General features: G+C 31.9%; 1 protein-coding gene across 8 annotated transcripts in view; it reads left to right on the top strand.

Annotated features, from left to right (window-relative positions):
* The first annotated feature begins 402 nt into the window (after positions 1-402).
* LOC148597599 (uncharacterized) overlaps positions 403-19593 on the top strand; it is a 39621-nt gene continuing 20430 nt past the window's right edge. For 6 of the 8 annotated variants that reach the window (XR_015918986.1, XR_015918988.1, XR_015918987.1 and 3 more), the window contains exon 1: positions 5294-5367. The gene's annotated coding sequence lies outside the window, so the exon portion shown is untranslated. Of the gene's footprint in view, positions 556-5293; positions 5387-19593 lie in introns of those variants that run through there. The other 2 variants (XM_088563229.1, XM_088563231.1) reach the window with 2 other exon arrangements.

The following is a 19593-nucleotide window of genomic DNA, read 5'->3' as shown; positions in this document are numbered from 1 at the left end:
CCTACGCAGAAATTACCCCTGTTCCTCATAGTGCTGTGAAAAAAGTTCTCTTCTTATTTACAAAACAGTTTCTGAAAGGAAAAACATTTCTGTACATTTTATAGGTGCATTTTGCTTCTTGTGATGTGAAGCCTAATCTCCATAATGATTTTTAAATATACCCCTATCTTGTGAAAACACTGGGATTTCCCATGCTATTTATAGACCCTTCACTTCCGGTGACCAGTACTGCACTGCAAGTCTGCTAACCCCACATGCCATTCTGAGGATTGTGAGCTGACATATGTAGAATCATGCTGATATATAGTCCTCTGCAGGTTAAAGTTAAGGTAAAGTCCAGAGAAGCCATTGAGTATTGTGAAATTAGCATAGAAGCCTATGGGAAGTGGAATTAGTGGTTTTTAGCCGAAAGCAGGACGTAGTTTCGGGAATTTCACATACAATCATGCATATTCATTAGTTATGACGCAGGGTCTACTTCCGTTTACCTTGGCGATCTATTGTAAAGCGAATGCCAATACAGATAGAATATTAGAACAATCAACACACCGTCATGTAAGGCCAAACTTGTCATGTAATTATCAACATCTTTTTGATCTGTTCTATTTGATTACGTTCGCTTTCATTACACAGAGCTGTCATTTACCAGAAATTTTAATGTTATTGAATTTTACTTTCGTTTTCAATGGCCATGGGTACCCAATGAAACCTAACTTATAAAACGAAATAAAAACTCTTACGATAAACCTATTGTTTTGAATTAAAAATCAATTTGTAATGTAAGAAATTTGAGCAATGCAAATACAAAAAACGAAATCAATGGAAAAAATTATTCACTTGTTTGGGTTCCCGCCACCTGTCTGAATTTCCCGGTCTGTTTTTCTTGGGTTTTATTAGATAGGTCTCTTTGCTATAGCAAGGGGTCTCTATTCCATTTGTGTGTTTTTTTTTTTAAGTTTTCATGATGTGCTTCAACAATTCTATTATTTTTTCATTTTATTTATTTATTTATTTTTTTTTTGGGGGGGGGGGTGGGGAGTGGGGTGGGGGTGGGGGGGGGTAATAGTTATTTTTCAGTTGTGTCTGTTTCACCTTCTTTTTGGTTTTGCTACTTAATCCTTAGTAATTAGGTGTGACAGCTGGTTTTAGATTTAAGTTCGGGGGGTGGGGGGGCTATTTTCTCAGATGTGGCTGGTTTAAGTTGCCTTGTTATATTGGGGGGGTATTTTATCAGATGTGGCTGCTTTACATTGCCAGGCTATATTGGGGGGGGGGCTATATTTTTTTTTCAGGTATTTAAGCTAGTTGAGTCATTGCAATCACTTGACGTCTGTCATTGTCGTCCATCAAAGTTTCTTCTTTGACACTGTCATACTACTGGACAAATTAGAACCAAATTTGATATGAAGTCTGTCTTGATCTGATTTGTAGATTTTTTATATGTAGGCAAACATTACTTAGAGTAATCAATGGAACCAACTTAAAATGGAACCAAGGGATCAAACAGATGTTTTTCTCGTATATTTCCTAAAACGTTTTGTGTGAATCGAATATAGCCATGTTAACATTTCTGCCACATTTCTTGGGTTATTTTGATGATTTGTGGCGTATCTCGTAGTCCAAATTCATTAAAAAAAAGCAAAAAATGAGACTTTTTATTTTTTTGTCAAAAGTCGCACAGATTTAACTCTGCAACTAACTGTTCAAATATTAATGTCTCATTTTGGTATCATTTGATAGATAATTGAATTTTCCACAGAAATAAACCAAGAAAAACTAATTTTCAAAAAAGAATTTTCGAAAAATGTTAAAAATATTACCCCTTAGCCAACCCCTTTGAAAACTTCTCAGTATCAAACAGAATTATCATACACAGCATACCTACACAGTAAAACGCATATTTTAGACATTCATAGTTTTGATAATGATGTATCCAACATATCTGATCGATTCTGGCACTTAGATTTCCCTTTGGGGAGACAATTACTAAAAAGACAATGAAAAAAATAGGAATTTTCAGAATTTCAGAATTTCTTCTACATGTACAACACTAGTTATTGTCATTTGTTTCAGAATATCGTACTCTCATTTGCTTTTGTTACTTTGTATGTTGATTTTAGTTACTTTGTGTTCTTTGTTGTGTATGTCTGTTTTCCATATTAGGTCTCTGTCCTTGGATTACATTCTTTTGATTACTGCTATAACCTTGGTTCCCTTGATTACTCTTTCAGACAAACTTGTGGGCGAAACAGTGCATTTATTGTGGTCTTAGCTTTCTCATGAGCCTAAGTAATAAATATTTTGAACTTTTCCAAGTCATGTGTATTCATGTCACAACATATATTGCATATTGAGTTTCCTTTACAACATAACCTTGAAATACATGTAGCTGTCTGCTATGTTTATGGTAAGAACAAAACAAGATAAGAATTTCACTACATTCACAAAAAAAGTTCTTCAATAATACTGTGCCTAAAGCAAGAGTTGACACATGATTCTGTAGATCAAGGGTATCTCAAAATATTCATGTTTCCCTACTCTCAAAAGATTTAAGTTTTTCTTTTAAATGTCAACTACATGTAAGGCCTGTGTTCTTGTTGCCATATCTGCTTTGTATAGATGGAACATACATTGTAACTTGTGTAAGTGATTTTGGGTACTGTCAACTTTCTGTTTCAAGTGCCATTTTTCACTGTATTTTTGGAATGAACTGAAAGATTTTCTTCACAAAAATATCTACTCTCTATAGAAAGAATTTAAGTCTCTCCCAAAATTTGATTCTCACCCCTCAACAAAAATATATTTAAAAAAAATCTGTGATTAATGGCACTCTAGTGATACTCCCGGTTTTAATCAGGATATAAGGAAAATAAACAAAGTCCTTGGTTAGCAGTAAGTTATTTTTTTCAAAATAGATCCCACCATACAACATACAGCTCCTCAAGGAAGAATGTGTTAAATTTCAATGAATCTATGATTATATCTGGAAAGGTTGACCCCGACTATCACCATCGCTTACTTATGGATGACAATTTCATTAAGACAGTTCAGTCTCATATAAGCATCTAGGTCTTATATTTTCTAGTGACGATTCTTGGAACGAACACGTCAATGAAGTCATCAAAAAGGCATCTATACGCCTGAATCTACTTCGTCGATTAAAATTTTTGTAGACAGAAAGTCGCTCGAGACTATGTATTTTTCTTTTATTCGTCCCATTCTTGAATATGCCGACGTCATTTGGGATAATTGTCATGAATACATGAAGGAGATTGGAGCAGATTAATTATGAAGCAGCACATATTGTAACTGATGCTTCGAAATTGACCAGTATAAATGTTCTTCTGAGAGAGACAGGGTGGGAGGCGTTAAGAGAAAGACGGACAAATCACAAGCTTGTATTATTTCACCAGATGGTCCACAGTACTGCCCCAACATATCTTTCTAATATAGTCCCAGCGTCCTTTGGCAATACTCATACATATGGAACCTGTAATGCCAGCAATCTTGTAAATATTCCATCAAGAACAAGCTACTGTTATAACAGTTTTTTTCCTTCCTCCACTAGACTGGAATCAACAACCAGCTGATAAAAGAAATTCATTGTTATCTTGTTTTAAAATATATTCAAGAAAAACTCACCCTGTACCATTTTTTTATTATGCGGGTAAGAGGATGGGGCAAATTTTTCATGTCAGAATTAGGACCCGGAGTAGTGGACTCAATGCACAATTGTTCATGAAAAACAGTTGAAAATCCTTTGTGTCCATACTGTAACCAAGTTGAAAATTCTGAACACTTTTTTCTATTCTTCAGCAGATTCGATGATCACAGCGGTAACATGATTGATAAATTATCATATGACTCTATTACGGTCAATAAGATCATCTTTGGTGGCAGTAACCTCTCTGATTGTGAGAATTCCGATAATTTTATGGTGATTCAAGAATTTATTTTATCTAGAAAAAGATTTTTTTGCTAGGTCTATGGTCTAGACTATCGATAATCTCTTGTTTCATATATGTACTGATTAAAATGTGTGGTATCCTTTGATTTGATCATATTGCTTATAACAGTTGGCTTCAAATAATTTGTGTATTGTGTATAAATTGGTCATAATTATCATCATCACCATTTCCTGATATCTAATTTATATATGCTTATTACCATCTCTGATAATGTCTTTTTAGAGGGGAGGAATTTATCAAAGTATTGAACACTTGTTCTCCAATCCCTATATTGTATTTCATTTGTATCTGTCATGTTCATATTTTCTAATAAAATACTGTTTACACCAAAATTGATTATTTAATATTAAAAATTCATTTTCTTATATTAAAAAAAATCGTTCTTTTACTTTTTTTCATATTAAAAATTGAATTTCTAATATTAAAAAAATGAATTAATAATATAAAAATTTATTCTTTAATATTAAAATGTATTCTTAATATTAGAATTTTTTTTTAATATTAGAAGATCCTTTTTTTAATATTAAAAGAAATTGGCGCTTTTTGTCCACTTTGGCTTGCTGTGTGGAACTCAAGCAGCTCATATAACAGTAATTGAAAGCTAAGGTACTGACATGATGCATGCACAAACTGCCTATACATGTACATGGGACTGAGGACTAATTATTTGTTCTAATGTTGTGCAATGTAATACAGTTTTAACATTTGGCTTTTTTTTAATATGAGATGTACCGTTTCATTATAAGGGAAATCAGATTTTCACACAGGCTCCCTGTAGGTTTTCAGTGAATTACTGGTGAAATGTTCCTCTTGCTGGTTTAATTTGTGATATTGCAAATTGATGTGTTAAGGCTTGATGTGCTGGTCTTCAGTGTAACAACATAAAATATATAGGTTTGTAATATTCCCCTCCAAGCTAGCTATTATCAACCGATTGTCTAGACTCTGCTGTCCTACCAATGTACGTACAGCACCGGGTCCCTTCGTTAAATAATGGAAAAAAGAAAAAATATAATTAGTAACCTACTAACTGTGAACAATATTTATCACTATATACAGAACTTACGAAGCAATAACATATGCTTATTCAGGATTTCTCTAAAAACATAGAAAGTGGAATTTAGCATTCAACTTTCAATTAATTATACGCAAGCTGAATCCTATTAAAAGCCGATCTCGCATCTCTCAGTTTTACAGAAAACCGTGAGTTGCGAGATCGACTTTTAATTATATTGACGAAAGCAGGACGTAGTTTCGGGAATTTCACATAAAATCATGCATATCATTTGTCATGACGCAGGGTCTACTTCCGTTTACCTTGCCCTTGGAGATCTATTGTAACAGTAAAGGAAATGCCAAGTCAGTTGAAAGAATATTAGAACTATCAACACACCGTCATGTAAGGCAAAACTTGTCATGTAATTATCAACATCTTCTTGATCTGTTCTATTTGATTACGTTCGCTTTCATTACACAGAGCTGTCATTTACCAGAAATTTTAATGTAATTGAATTTTACTTTCGTTTTCAATGCCAATGGCCATGGGTATCCTGAGGAACTTAACTTATAAAACGAAAGAAAAAAAAAACTCTTACGATAAACATATTGTTTTGAATTAAAAATCAAGTTGAAAAGTAAGAAATTTGAGCAATGCAAATACAAAAAAAAACGAAATCAATGGAAAAATTATTCACTTGTTTGGGTCCCGCCAGCTGTCTGAATTTCTGGTCAGTTTTTCTTGGGTTTTATTTGATAGGTCTCTTTGCTATAGCAAGGGGTCTCTATTTCATTTGTGTGTGTTTTTTTAAGTTTTCATGATGTGCTTCAACAATACTATTATTTTTTCATTTTTTTTTATTTGGGGGGGGGGGGTGTGTAATAGTTATTTTTCAGTTGTGTCTGTTTCACCTTCTTTTTGTTTTTGCTACTTAATCCTTATTATTTAGGTGTGACAGCTGGTTTTAAATTCAAATGGGGGGGGGGGGGGCTCAGCTATTTAAGCTAGTTGGGCCATTGCAATCACTTAACGTCTGTCATTGTCGTCCATCAAAGTTTCTTCTTTGATACTGTCATACTACTGGACAAATTAGAACCAAATTTGATATGAAGTCTGTCTTGATCTGATGTGCAGATTTTTGATATGTAGGCAAACATTACTTAGAGTAATCAATGGAACCAACTTAAAATGGAACCAAGGGATCAAACAGATGTTTTTCTCGTATATTTCCTAAAACGTTTTGTGTGAATCGAATATAGCCATGTTAACATTTCTGCCACATTTCTTGGGTTCTTTTGATGATTTGTGGCGGATCTCGTAGTCCAAATTCATTAAAAAAAAAAGCAAAAAATGAGATTTTTTATTTTTCTGTAAAACGTCACACAGATTTAATCTGCAACTAACTGTTCAAATATAAATGTCTCATTTTGGTATCATTTGATAGATAATTGAATTTTCCACAGAAATAAACCAAGAAAAACTAATTTTCAAAAAAGAATTTTCGAAAAATGTTAAAAATATTACCCCTTAGCCAACCCCTTTGAAAACTTCTCAGTATCAAACAGAATTATCATACACAGCATACCTACACAGTAAAACTCATATTTTAGACATTCATAGTTTTGATAATGATGTATCCAACATATCTGATCAATTCTGGCACTTAGGTGTGTTCTGCAGACATAAGCCAGATAAATAATTCCTTGTTATTCAAACTTTTTAGGTTAGGAAATGTATCAAACACATTATTTAAAATATTATTTCTTATTGACATAGTTATAGGGCATTCTAGAAGGAAGTGGATTTCATCTTCAACAGCTGTTTTACATAGATTACAAAATCTCTGTTCAGGTGGTATATTTTTATACCGCCCTGTCTCAATCTCTAAGTGATGGGCACTAATTCTGAAAGCAGTAAGGAGTTTTCTTTGTTTATAGGTGCCCCATTCCAAATAATCTTCAAATACAAATTAAAAAGCCTGTAACTTCACTATAGCCTAAATTTCTTCTATCATCAAAAAGATCAGATTTCCAGATTTTAGTATATTTGCTACAGAATTTATTATACAAATATTTTCTAAGTGAAGTTTTAAGAGAAAATATATTATTTTTATCTAAATGAAAATAATTCACAATATTAATGATACTACTGAACCAACTGGTTTTATTATTTTCATGTAAAATTTTTGCAGTTTTGTATGCCTCTCTTGAAAGGCCTGTGGTTTCAGAATTAGTAATATGTACCCAATATTTAATCATATTAGGAAATACTTTTAATGAAAAAGGAAATCTTCCAATTTCACCTAGAACTGCTATGTTTTTGGAACGTTTTCCAACCTCAAGAACATATTTACAGAATTTTACATGTAGTTTTTCTGCATATAAATTTTTACACAAAGAATTAAATTGTCAATTTGACCAGTGGACTTAACTGTTGAAATGAGCCCCATATCTTACTTCCATATAAAATAACTGGTTTTATAGTATGATCGAAAATATGCAATAATGTTTTAACCTTTGGTTTATGATGCTGGAAGCATTTTCTTATTTTGAAATATGCCTTCATACCTTTGTCTAGTAAAGTTTGTTTGGCAACTGTAAAACTGCCAGAATTAGAAAAAAACTATACCTAAATATGAATAGGTCTTGACATTTTCTATTAACTCACCGTTTATTTTTAATGATAAAGGAGTTAATCTTCCTGTTTTATTAAAAACAACAGATTTTGTTTTACATATATTTACCTGTAGACCCCAAGTATTACAGTAGTCTTCTAATTGATTCAAGCATTTGTTGAAGACCTTCAGGTGATTTAGACAAAAGGACAAGATCGTCTGCATACATCAGACAATTTACTTTTGTATCTTTAAGGTACACAGGAGAGCATCCTGCTGTAAAAATTACTGGTATATCATTTATAAATATCTTAAATAGGTTAGGTTTTAAATTGTCCCCTTGTTGAACTCCAATATGAGTTAAGACTTGTATTCCTGGGGTCTATCTTCACACATTAATCAATATTTGAATACATATTTTTTATAACTTTATAAAATAAATCACTATTACCATTTTTCCTCAATTTGTAAAATAGTTCATCATGTCTCACAGTGTCAAATGCATGCCTGAAATCCACAAAGCAGGTATATAGTTTATTTGTTTCATGCTGCGTATATTTATCAATCAAAGTTTTCAAAACGAAGATATGGTCTGAGGTTCGCTTACCCTTGCAAAAATCTATTTGCTCAGGGCATATAAGATTTTTGCTAATACAAAATTTATCAAGTCTAGAATTTAATATTTTAGTAAATAGTTTACAAATATTACTGCCAATTGTGAGACCTCTGTAGTTAGCTGGGTCATCTTTAGTGCCTTTTTTAAAACTTGACCCCAAATTTTAGGGAACTTACCCTTAGTTAAAATAAAGTTGAAGATTAAGTTAAGTGGTTTTATAATATAATTAATACTGTTTTTTAACATTTCATTATGTATTGAATCATAGCTACTAGATTTATTATTTTTAAGTGAGCTAACAGCATCTATAATTTCTTGATCAATGATCTCTTTATCAAGAAGTTCTGAAACAATTTTCTTTTTTTCTTCATTTGTAAGCAATTCAGATATGTGTAGGGCATGTTTTGCCTTTACATTATTTAAATCTTTAAAGTAATTATACGAGTCTTCTGGTGATACTTCAGAAATGTTATCTTTATCATGTGACAGTTTTCCAAGCAAATACCAATATTCTCTAGGTTTACTGTCACGAAGGTTATCAAGTTGGTTAATAATAGAACTATAAAGATCTCTTATTTTTTGTTTTCTAACTTTCCTGTATATTTTCAAAGAACTGTAAAAAATTTCCCCTTATTACTAGGTCTTTATATTTTGTCATTAAATTCAGTTTATCATCTAAATTTCTCTTCATAATTACCAGTGAAGTATCTTGCCATTTAGGCTTTTTAGGTAGTGAGCTACGTATATGTTTTTTCTTGTTGGAATTACAACCGGCTACACTTGCAGCATCACAAAGGATATAATTTAGGTCGTTAACCATACAATCTGTATCTTCCTTATAGTCATTAGTTGTAATAAAATTAATTCTATCCTGGTAATTTTTAGAAGTTAAAGTTTGTTGATATATAAAATTAGTGTTTACATTCCACCTAAAACGTAACGGTGCAGGTTTTAGATGCATATCATACTTTTGAAGTGTACACTTAACTTCTAATAAAAGTGATATCTGATAGTGATCTGAAAGATCTGGTTTAAAATCATGCACATGAAAAAATTTAACATATTTCAGAAGTGACTCTGATGTGATACCATAATCTACTGTACTACTGCCTCTGTAATTATGGCAGGTGCATTGACCAGTGATATCACTAGTACAAGGGCCATTTAATACATGCAAACCTGATTCAATACATACATCATTTAAAGCTCTGCCTCTGGTCAAGACTGTGGTGTCACGGCTAAAACGGCTCATTATTTCAATATCTGGAGAATAGTTTTCAAAAAGTGGTATGTTATTATCATAGTTATCTCCAATTACTAAATCTGGTTCATTTCCAGTATGAGCAGTCAGGTCTGCCATTAAGATAATCTGCCCCTTTTTTGAGTATCTAGCAATATCTTTTTCAATAATATCAAATAAATCTTCTTCTAAAGATTGGGAATATGATGAGTTGGCTGGGGGATTATGCATAAAACAGATGAAAATATCTTCTCCAGTGCCAAAAAATGAGCAACCAAATATAGTCATTACAGGTGTGCTCCAAAAAATTTACTCCCTTTTTAATATCAGTTTTTACAAAAATTGATATACATGTACCTCCAGATATTTTATTACATTTTCTATTTTTTGGTCTATTCAAATGTATACCTTTGTAATTAGGTAGATAAAGTGATTCTTGCTGAGTGCAATGAGCTTCAAGTACGCATATTATATCTTTATTCATAATTTCCCTAATGAATGTACTGTCACTGTATTTATTGAAACCCTTAACCTTATGTCCATTTATATTCCAACTTGAAATATGTAAACTTTTCTTTTTCACAAACATAATTTACATGTCAACCAATTATACCCAATGGTAAATACACCATGTAATAAAATAATCATTAAACATCAAGGCAACCCATAGAATTTTGTCAAATGAATGAATAAAATAAAATAAATTGTACTCAAAGAAAGATAACTCTGTCATTCAATGAAAGAACAACATTTTGTAATATATGTTGAAGTACAAGCAGCTTAACAAGTGCTGCTTTTTGTTTTCTGTTAATCACATTATCTGTATATTAATATCTAATGGTTTAATTACAAAAAAAAAATAATTTCAATTATTAACTTAGTTAGTAATATCACTGTATTACTCCAATAATATATTGTGAATGGAAATGACTTACTACAAAAGCATACTAGGTTCCTTGATTTGTACCTTGTGTATGTAAATAACCATATATTTGTACAACCTTTTGCTGGATACAATAAAAGCTAAATAATAAACTTGTGCTTCACCAGCTAAATGCACCAAGCACCAAACAATATCTATTTGATATTATATATAAGCATAAAATATAATTATACTAATAATAAACAAGAAAAAAAAAGATATTTCTGTACTACTGTAGTCATATACAGTTATTACTTATTCATATTAGCTCCAATATATGATACCCCTCTAGCACCATCAGTACTAATGTGAAAAAAAATTTTGAGCCTTATAAAAAGCTGAATTTAACATAGAAAGTAATGGAGACCAGAAATAGTGGTATGACACCTTTATTATTTTTCTATTTATAAACTCCCACTATCCTATTCGGAATATTGGCCAAGAGGATCCGATAAAAAGGCACTAGTGTTGGGCGGACCAAGTTCGGCACAATTATCTGGAAGAGGCGTGAGTAGGGTGTTAAGGTACCAGTATCGTATTGCATATCCCTGAGCGAGTGTATATCAAAACATGGATGCTATAAAAATATAGTGCATTTTCTTTTTGCCTCTCTACAAACTAATGTTTTGTCAAAAGATATGAACAGTGACTCATAAAATAGAGCAAACATCACACTGTAAGATGAAGAACTTATTTTAAAAGAAAATCTAACATAATATCATAAAAAAGTGAAAGTAGGGAAAATGGCTATTTATAGTTCAAGACTACTTTTCTGTCCGATCTTCGTGGACTCACCCTATTTTCTTTTCACATGTCCTTAGAAATGCTACATAAGTGAAAGTTTTATTGAATCAATTTGCAATTTTTTTTTAAATCCTAAAAATATGCACTTCACTATAGAAGTCTATGGGAAAATTAATACGATACTGAGACCTAGTAAGCCAGTTTTTCAAGATAAGTTGGATATTCAGCAAGTGGTCGTTACCAGCTGAAAAAGTAGTACCCCAATGCAGGTAACACTTTTAAGATGAATTAGTCAATCTTTGAACCTGATTTTTTATGGTAGCTCTGGTTTTTTTGCATTTATGGTTAATTTTTACCAAATTTGGAAATGCATTTTGTTTTCATGAATTTGTAGGATATCAGTTCAATAAAATTATTATCTTGACTATTTATGAGGAGCATATCTATATTCAGGTAACCTAAAGCAAGTAATACTCCTGCATAAAGGATAGTTTTCAAGTTACAACACATTTTAAGTATGTGGTTAGGACTTGAAAGTAGTCATTTTCCATACATTGCCTCTTATATATGAAAAAATGAATATTTTTTTTATTTTTTGTTTTTCTTTCAAATAAATAGCTAAAATGAGTTGCCATATAACTGTGTGGTCGATTTAAACACAGAAATGTCAAAAAAGTCAACAGCCAATTTTTAGTGGACTCTTTTTAGTGGTTCAAATGGACAGATTCTAATGCGGCAAGAAAAATAATGGTGTTTTTTCATATAAAAACTGAATTCTTTCAAAAAGTATTTAAAGCAGACAATTGTTATTATAATATTTATACCAGTAAACTATTTGTCTTGCATCATAGCTATCTGTTTTAAAGAAAAAGTCCTTTTCCTGTCATACTGAGGTCCATTTGTATCTGTCTGGGGTACCAAATTGGCTTAAAATCTGTATTTTCTGCATATGAATAGCTATATTTTTTTTAAACTATGATATTGGTACAATTTTTTCTGGATTTATTATAATTGAAATGACCATATCTATAGTTTAAAACGGTTGTACCGGTACATATACTTTACTTTAAACAAGAGGCTCCCTTGAGTTAAAGACAAAAAAGGAGGTTCGGATATTAATATTTCCATATATGGAACTCACAAGTGGGGATTAAATAATGATTTGGAACTCATAGTACAGCTCATGCATCTACCATGTCAGAATAAACCACAAATTTGCTTAGTTTGACTAATGCAGCAGGTTTTTATCAAAAGTAATATTTTCTGGCTAACATTGAGATATTAGTCTCATGCCTGGAATAGGGTACCTATATAAAAATTTCAATAGAAAACTCATGTTTGTAGCAGGGCAATGATATGCTGAATTTTCAGTATGAAAATGAATACTCTAGCAGAAAACAACAACTTTTATGTTTATATTGAAATGATTATTAGTAATAGGTACCAGAATCGTATTGCATATCCTTGAGCGGGTGTAAGTCAAAACATGGATGCTATAAAGTATAGTGCATTTTCTTTTTGCCTCTCTACAAACTAATGTTTTGTCAAAAGATAAGAACAATGACTTATAAAATAGAGCAAACATCACACTGTAAGATGAAGAACTTTTTTAAAAGAAAATCTAACATAATATCATGTTCCACTGAAAAGGTTGGTTTGGTGAGTGCTAAACGAAAGTGAAAGTAGGGGAAATGGCTATTTATAGTTCAAGACTACTTTTCTGTCCGATCTTCGTGGACTCACCCTATTTTCTTTGCGGGAAATTATTTTTTCACATGTCCTTAGAAATGCTACATAAGTAAAAGTTTTATTGAACCAATTTGCAATTTTTTTTAAAAATCCAAAAAATATGCACTTCACTATAGAAATCTTTGGGAAAATTAATACGATACTGAGACCTTAAACATGGCGTACCGACGAAAGCAGGACGTAGTTTCGGCCAGCACTCCACAGTATTGTAGAACTGCCTAATTTTGGTCTTGTAATCTGATGCATTGTAACATTTATCACTTTAAAAAATTGTCAAGCATCTGTAAATCTATATATCTAGAAATAGCTCAAGCCAAGGCCTTCAGGATGCAGTAACAATTTTCTGGAAAAAAAATTACCCACAGCATATAGGGTTATCATAGAAACCATGCAAAAGTATGCGCAAATTTGCAAAAAAGTTCATAAAATCAGGTTTAAAAATATCAAATTTCCCGCAATATATCTGAAATTTTTATTTCAATCCCTGAAACTGTTCAAACTTTTCCCTTCAAAAACCCCTTCCTCATATGGGCATCGCCTGTTAGATTTTGAGCTATTTCACTCTGTAATCCACTTATTAAATTTAGCATGGTAAAAATTGACTTACTTTCACATTCACAATGAAGTCAAATTGTCATTGAAAGAAAGCCCCTTCAACATTGAAAATATATAAAACATTGCAAAATACTTTTAAAAGTCCCCTTTTTTCAGAAAATGTTTTATCAACAATAGATTCTTCATTTTTAATCACTAAACTAAACTGTGGAGTGCTGGCTCGGGAATTTCACATAAAATCATGCATATTCATTAGTTTTGACGCATGGTCTACTTCCGTTTACCTTGGCGATCTATTGTAAAGCGAATGCCAATACAATATTGGAACAATCATCACACCGTCATGCAAGGCCAAACTTGTCATGTAATTATCAACATCTTTTTGATCTGTTCTATTTGATTACGTTCGCTTTCATTACACAGAGCTGTCATTTACCAGAAATTTTAATGTTAATGAATTTTACTTTCGTTTTCAATGGCCATGGGTACCCAAAGAAACCTAACTTATAAAACGAAATAAAAACTCTTACGATAATCTATTGTTTTGAATTAAAAATCAATTTGTAAAGTAAGAAATTTGAGCAATGCAAATACAAAAAAACGAAATCAAAGGAAACAATTATTCACTCGTTTGGGTCCCGCCACCTCTCTGAATTTCCCGGTCTGTTTTTCTTGGGTTTTATTAGATAGGTCTCTTTGCTATAGCAAGGGGTCTCTATTTCATTTGTGTTTTTTTTTAAGTTTTCATGATGTGCTTCAACAATTCTATTATTTTTTCATTTTATTTATTTATTTATTTATTTATTTTTTTTTTTTTTTGGGGGGGGGGGGTTAATATTTATTTTTCAGTTGTGTCTGCTTCACCTTCTTTTTGTTTTTGCTACTTAATCCTTAGTAATTAGGTGTGACAGCTGGTTTTAAATTTAAGTTGGGGGGCGGGGGCTATTTTCTCAGATATGGCTGGTTTAAGTTGCCTTGTTATATTGGGGGGTATTTTATCAGATGTGGCTGCTTTACATTGCCAGGCTATATTAGGGGGGGGGGCTATATTTTATTATTTTTTTCAGCTATTTAAGCTAGTTCAGCCATTGCAATCACTTAATGTCTTTTAACGCCTGTCATTATCGTCCATCAAAGTTTCTTCTTTGATACTGTCATACTACTGGACAAATTAGAACCAAATTTGATATGAATTCTGTCTTGATCTGATGTGTAGATTTTTGATATGTAGGCAAACATTACTTAGAGTAATCAATGGAACCAACTTAAAATGGAACCAAGGGATCAAACAGATGTTTTTCTCGTATATTTCCTAAAACGTTTTGTGTGAATCGAATATAGCCATGTTAACATTTCTGCCACATTTCTTGGGTTCTTTTGATGATTTGTGGCGGATCTCGTAGTCCAAATTCATTAAAAAAAGCAAAAAATGAGATTTTTTATTTTTCTGTAAAACGTCACACAGATTTAACTCAACAACTAACTGTTCAAATATAAATGTCTCATTTTGGTATCATTTGATAGATAATTGAATTTTCCACAGAAATAAACCAAGAAAAACTAATTTTCAAAAAAGAATTTTCGAAAAATGTTAAAAATGTTACCCCTTAGCCTACCCTCAGAAAACTTCTCAGTATCAAACAGAATTTAATCATACACAGCATACCTACACAGTAAAACTCATATTTTAGACATTCATAGTTTTGATAATCATGTATCCAATATATCTGATCGATTCTGGCACTTAGATTTCCTTTTGGGGAGACAATTACTAAAAAAAAATGAAAAAATAGGAATTTTCAGAATTTCTTCTACATGTACATCACCAGTTATTGTCATTTGTTTCAGAATATCATACTCTCATTTGCTTTTGTTACTTTGTATGTATGATTTTAGTTACTTTATGTTCTTTGTTGTGTATGTCTATTTTCCATATCAGGTCTTTGTCCTTGGATTACATTCTTTTGATTACTGCTATAACCTTGGTTCCCTTGATTACTCTTTCAGACAAACTTGTGGGCGAAACAGTGCATTTATAGTGGTCTTAGCTTTCTCATGAGCCCAAGTAATAAATATTTTAACTTTTCCAAGTCATGTTTGGTGAAAAATTGCCATCCCGTCAAATGGAAAAAAACCTCAACATGAACTAAAATTTTAATTTTTTAGCATATAAATGGTGTTCAATAGACATGTTGGAACTTTTGTTTTAATTACCAATATATCCAACATATCTGCTCATTTCAGGTGATTATTATTCAGTTTCAATATGACAATAATGAGTTGGTCATAAAAAGGAGGATTTTTCGAAATATCATATTTTCTCTTCCATTTCACCGGCATTTGGCAATTTTATTCAAATACTCTCCCTAAAACAAGCTTTTGAATACTAGTATTGAAATACAGTGATAAAGTGTCGTAGCTTTCTAATGAGCCAGTATAATAAATATTCCAACTTTTCCAAATCCAATTGAGTTCCTGTCATGTGTATTCATGTCACAACATATATTGCATATTGAGTTTCCTTTATAACATAACCTTGAAATACATGTAGCTGCCTGCTATGTATATGGTAAGAACAAAACAAGATAAGAATTTCACTACTTTAAAAAAAAGTTCTTCAATAATACTGTGCCTAAAGCAAGAGTTGACCTATGATTCTGTAGATCAAGGGTATCTCAAAATATTCATGTTTCCCTACTCTCAAAAGATTTAAGTTTTTCTTTTAAATGTCAACTACATGTAAGGACTGTGTTCTTGTTGCCATATCTGCTTTGTATAGATAGAACATACATTGTAACTTGTGTAAGTGATTTTGGGTACTGTCAACTTTCTGTTTCAAGTGCCATTTTTCACTGTATTTTTGGAATGAACTGAAAGATTTTCTTCACAAAAATATTAACTCTCTATAGAAAGAATTTAAGTCTCTCCCAAAATTTGATTCTCACCCCTCAACAAAAATATATTTAAAAAAAAAATCTGTGAGTAATGGCACTCTAGTGATACTCCCGGTTTTAATCAGGATATAAGGAAAATAAACAAAGTCCTTGGTTAGCAGTAAGTTATTGTTGATTTTTTTCAAAATAGATCCCACCATACAACATACAGCTCCTCAAGGAAGAATGTGTTAAATTTCAATGAATCTATGATAATATCTAGAAAGGTTGACCCCGACTATCACCATCGCTTACTTATGGATGACAATGTCATTAAGACAGTTCAGTCTCATATAAGCATCTAGGTCTTATATTTTCTAGTGACAATTCTTGGAACGAACACATCAATGAGGTCATCAAAAAGGCATCTATACGCCTGAATCTACTTCGTCGATTAAAATTTTTGTAGACCGAAAGTCACTCGAGACTATGTATTTTTCTTTTATTCGTCCCATTCTTGAATATGCCGATGTCATTTGGGATAATTGTCATGAATATATGAAGGACAGATTGGACAGATTAATTATGAAGCAGCACTTATTGTAACTGATGCTTCAAAATTGACCAGTATAAATGTTCTTCTGAGAGAGACAGGCGTTAAGAGAAAGACGAACAAATCACAAGCTTTTATTATTTCACCAGATGGTCCACAGTACTGCCCCAGCATATCTTTCTAATATAGTCCCAGCGTCCTTTGGCAATACTCATACATATGGAACCTGTAATGCCAGCAATCTTGTAAATATTCCATCAAGAATGAGCTGCTATTATAACAGTTTTTTTCCTTCCTCCACTAGACTGTGAACTCAACAACCAGCTGCTAAAAGAAATTCATTGTTATCTTGTTTTAAAAAATATTCAAGAAAAACTCACCCTGTACCATTTTTTTATTATGCGGGTAAGAGGATGGGGCAAATTTTTCATGTCAGAATTAGGACCCGGAGTAGTGGACTCAATGCACAATTGTTCATGAAAAACAGTTGAAAATCCTTTTTGTTCATACTGTAACCAAGTTGAAATTCTGAACACTTTTTTCTATTCTTCAGCAGATTCGACGATCACAGACGTAACATGATTGCTAAATTATCATATGACTCTATTACGATCAATGAGATCATCTTTGGTGGCAGTAACCTCTCTGATCGTGAGAATTCCGATAATTTCATGGTGATTCAAGAATTTATTTTATCTAGGAAAAGATTTTCTTGCTAGATCTATGGTCTAGACTATCGATAATCTCTTGTTTCATATATGTACTGATTAAAATGTGTGGTATCCTTTGATTTGATCATATTGCTTATAACAGTTGGCTTCAAATAATTTGTGTATTGTGTATAAATTGGTCAGGGTTCGACATTAACGGTTGCCCGATTGCCCGGGGCAAGTAAATCGCCGGTCTGGGCAAGTAAAAACGACATCAAAGTTGCCCGACTGGGCAAGTGAAAAAAATATGTGCCCAAATTACATTATTTCTGATCATCGCAGCTCTAAAACATCGAAAATTACTTCTGTATAGTTCGCCGTTCTTCCCGACCTTGCTGACCTAGATTATCATTGATAGTTTTCTGATTTTCCCTTTGCCAAAAATAGATCGTATGATATTAATGTCGACCAATCGGATGCGTCCAATTGTACATCTATTTTCGTTATCCAATTGAACATCGCGATTTATTTATGGAATTTCTTACTTTGGAAAACTGTAAGAAATCTGTATCGAAAACTTCGAAAATATGAGAGAAAAAGAGAAATAAAATTCTATTGAAGATAGTTATTGTTAAACACTATATAGTGACACAAAGTTCCGGGCAAGTATTTCAATATTTCGGGCAAGTGAATCACATATGTCACTTGCCCGACTGGACAACTGAATATAAAAGTTAACGTCGAACCCTGTTGGTCATAATTATCATCATCACCATTTCCTGATATCTAATTGATATATGCTAATTATCATCTCTGAAAATGTCTTTTTATAGGGGAGGAATTTATCAAAGTATTGAACACTTGTTCTCCAATCCCTATATTGTATTTCATTTGTATCTGTCATGTTCATATTTTCTAATAAAATACTATTTATACCAAAATTGATTATTTAATATTAAAAAATCATTTTCTTATATTAAAAAAATCATTCTTTTACTTTTTCATATTAAAAATTGAATTTCTAATATTAAAAAAATGAATTAATAATATTAAAATTTATTCTTTAATATTAAAATGTATTCTTAATGTTATAATTTTTTTTTAATATTAGAAGATCCTTTTTTTAATATTAAAAAAAAATTCGCGCTTTTTGTTCATTTTGGCTTGCCGTAGGGAACTCAAGCAGCTCATATAACAGTAATTGAAAGCTAAGGTACTGACGTGATGCATGCACAAACTGCCTGTACATGTACATGGGACTGAGGACTAATTATTTGTTCTAATGTTGTACAATGTAATAGAGTTTTAACATTTGGCTTTTTTTAATATGAGATGTACCGTTTCATTATAAGGGAAACCAGATTTTCACACTGGCTCCCTGTAGGTTGTCAGTGAATTACTGGTGAAATGTTCCTCTTGCTGGTTTAATTTGTGATATTACAAACTGTCTTTTGTGCGCTAAATCTTAAAGAACTAACTGCGCGTTTTCACCCATCACTATATTCGGCTAACGTAAGCTTGGATAATATGTGGTTAAATCCGTTGCCATTTGAAAACTCATAAACTATGCTGTTCAATATTTCTGGATCATATATTATCCTCTCACTTTCAAATTTTCTTGAAATGACATGATACTGAAATTGATTAATTGTAGACCGTAAGTTAAAGTTGCAAACTCGTTCTTTCATTAGGAAATACAACTGCGTTAAATAGGTAGTCACTGAAATAAGGAAATCACAAATACACAATTGTCTTGAAAATCGTAATATTACTATTTGTAACATTCTGGTCAGATGTACAATATTATTACATGATACATGTAGCAACTGGAAATGATTAAATTAAGGCCTTATGAATTTCTTTCAAAAAAATATATCAAAACTTTTATTTCGTATGAAAACCTAATTATCCTAATTCCTAAATAAACACTTGTTTGCCTCACAATTTTGGCTTTAGGCCAATTATACCTGAAAGAAAATTGATTCTCACGGTCAAGGTAATAATTGACACATTCTTCTTTTATTTGTCATCCGTTTGAACTCTGTAATAAAATTCCCGATCATGGATTAAATCCAATCAACAGGTTATCACGCATCCACCGGAGGCCGTGGG

This window comes from Perna viridis, chromosome 15 (genome assembly GCF_037379345.1).
Source record: "Perna viridis isolate PV_CMFRI_1.1 ecotype Kerala chromosome 15, ASM3737934v1, whole genome shotgun sequence".
NCBI lineage: Eukaryota > Metazoa > Mollusca > Bivalvia > Mytilida > Mytilidae > Perna > Perna viridis.
This window is presented reverse-complemented; position numbering and strand designations above follow the sequence as displayed.